This window comes from Prionailurus bengalensis, chromosome A1 (assembly GCF_016509475.1).
Source record: "Prionailurus bengalensis isolate Pbe53 chromosome A1, Fcat_Pben_1.1_paternal_pri, whole genome shotgun sequence".
NCBI lineage: Eukaryota > Metazoa > Chordata > Mammalia > Carnivora > Felidae > Prionailurus > Prionailurus bengalensis.
Window position 1 is genome coordinate 57,004,560 of NC_057343.1, and position 2,916 is coordinate 57,007,475.

At 38.1% G+C, this 2,916-nt stretch overlaps 1 non-coding gene across 1 annotated transcript; it reads right to left on the reverse strand.

Annotated features, from left to right (window-relative positions):
- Positions 1 to 322: 322 nt before the first annotated feature.
- Positions 323 to 425, reverse strand: LOC122496650. Its single transcript, XR_006300886.1, has one exon. It is a non-coding gene; the product is annotated as a U6 spliceosomal RNA (small nuclear RNA).
- Between the last annotated feature and the right edge of the window lie 2,491 nt (positions 426 to 2,916).

The window sequence follows — 2,916 nt, forward strand, 5'->3', positions numbered from 1 at the left end:
TTTCTTACTGGCTCCTTTGGTTATTAAAACAGACAGATAAAACTTATCACAATCCACTGATAGAAAAATTTTACTTCTGGGGCACCTGGGTGGCTTAGTCAGTTAAGTGTCCCACACTGGTTTCAGCTCAGGTCATGATTTCATGTTTCATGAGATTGAGCCCCATGTCAGGCTCTTTGCCAACAGTCCATAGCCTGCTTGAGATTCTCCCTTTCTCTTTGCCCTTCCTCTGCTCATGCTCTCTCCATCTCTCTCTCAAACAAAACAAAACAAAAAACATTTTACTACTTAGAGTGAAGTGTAGAAATTTTATTTACGTTCAGTTACCTTTATTATTCTCACTTTCTTTTTTTTCTTGTAAACAGGCTATGCTAATCTTCTCTGTGTCATTCCAGTTTTAGTATATGTGCTAACAATGCAAGCACTATTATCCTTACTTTTAAAACAGAATTGCCTTGGTGCACCTGGGTGGCTCAGTTGGTTAAGCATCCGACTCTTGGTTTTTGTCTCAGGTCATGATCTCGTGATTCGTGAGTTCGAGCCCTGCATCGGGGTCTGTGCTGACAGCATGGAGTCTGGTTGGGATTCTTTTTCTCTACCTTTCTCTCTTTGCCTCCCCTGCTCGCTCTCTTTGTCTCTTTCTCTCTCCCTCTCAAAAATAAATAAATAAACCTAAAAACTTAAAAAAATAAAATAAAATATAATTGCCATAAGTATTTCCTCTCTCTAGATCTGAGGTATTCTGATTTTTTAATGAGTAGTCTTACTATTAAGGTTTAGTTGAGGGCTGGGTGCATATGCATTTTCACCAGGAAGCTGGTTCCATTTGACTCCACCTCAGTGCTGACTCAAAATGCCTGGCTGCAAATGGGTAGAGTGGAATTTCTTTGGTCTCTCCACTTCCCTCCCCAAAATGAGGCACCACAGGCACCAATTCTTTGCCTCCCAATGGATGTAGGATCAGCTTGCCATTGGATCTAATTGACAGCACTGGAGGGGGGAGGACAGGGTAGCTCACACTGCCACCTTGCTGTAATGTGGGCAGGTAGGCTCAGCTTCCAGATGGGAACAACAAAAATGGCAGGAGAAGTGAGATGCTGTCTAGCCCCAGCCCACTCTGTCTTGCTCATTTCACTGATATAAAATATAAAATAATATTTTTTTGCCAAAAATTTCAGAGACAATGGTTGGGAACTATAGCTAGTCAACAGTTCTTTGACTTGACACCAAAAGAATGGTAGATAAAAAGAAAATTGACAAGTTGTTTTTCATCAAACTTCAAAACTGTTACCTGTAAAAGACCCTGTGTAGAGAGTGAAAGCACAAGCTACATACTAAGAGAAAACATTTGCAATCCATATATACAGCAAAGGATTTCTATCTAAAAATAGATAATTTTTTAAAAATTTATCAGAATGGATAAAGTAAGAAACGGGGATAACACCAAATGCAGGTAAGGATATAGAGAAACTAGTTGGATCACTCCTTTATTGTTTATGAGAATGTAATATGAAGGCATAACAGTTGGTGACTTCAATAAATAAGAAAAGATAGAGTTGGAAGCGTTCATATGATTATGTATTAAAGATCTTCCTCTTAAATGGTCTAGTAAACGAAGAGGAAACAATGAATGAAACAGAGCAGTGAATGAAGTAGCAGAAATACCAGGATAGTATAAGGTCATAATACAAAAATAGAAACTGTCTTAAGAGGGAGGAGTCAAGTTTTAAGTGGTCAGTGTTTATGAGAAATACAATTTAGAAATCACGTGATATGAATTGGTTATGTTGTCCTATAAGTTATTAATGTTAACAGAGAAGATTTTTGTTGCATGGCTGAGGGTGGATTCAAGAATCATCAAAAGATGATAAAATTCAGAAGGCTAATTAACCAACCTTTTTAAAATATATACCTGTGTGAAGGTACATTGTATAGTTAAGGATTGTGGTTAGGATGGAAAATTCAGTAAAGGAGTTTTTTCTTGTTGTTTTAAATGGCTAGAGCATCCTAATAAAATGTGCAAATGCTTTTGAGAAAGATCAGGGAGAGGAACTGAAAGACAGAAAATGGAATATTTCTTTCATTTGAACATGAGGTAAAAGGGAAACATAAGGGAAGGAGAAAAGTTTGGATTTATACATTTAGTCATGGGAAGCAAAGTGATTCCTTCTCTCAGTGGTTTATATTTTCTAAAATTGGATGGTGAGCTTATGTACAGAGTGAACATGAGGAAAAACAAAGAATCCATGCCTGTGTGGAGAGTGCAGCATCTCAGAAACTAACATGACCAGCGCTGTGTTGACGTTTTCTGTAGCTGAGAACAACCTTGAATTTATAGAGGCACTTACAGTTGTCAACAACAGTGAAGTGTATGAGATTTTACTCTACTTTCTCACTGACAAGGTAGCCTATTGCATTTTCATGGATGACAGTAGAAAACCTGAGACACTTGAGTTGTAGACAATAGATTATTAATCATAGTACATCAATGGTCAGAATATCTGTACTTGGGCCTGTTCTTGTATGTTCCAATTCCACGGGGTGACGCAGACGGGACTGCCTGATGCCTGCACATGCAGTGGGTTGAATTAAAGGGGAGGAACCATGTATTCTGGGGAGATGACTCTTTTATAATAGGTAATTGGCCTGACCTTTGCCCAGAGGGTGGTTATCTTTGTTATACTAGACAACATACAAACCAGCTTGGGTCTCAGACACTGTCTCTTATTTTCCAACACTGTTTGCTATTTAACTATCCTTGTAAAAATAGTTTGGAATAAAGAGAGTCACTGCCTCCACTCATAGGCATGCAGATACATGAGAGGCATATGCTTGCAACTCAGTCAAATGAACTTCCAATGCTTTTAGTTTATTCACTGCTCTGTGTGGTCAAAGCTCATTTAAATTTACATCTAA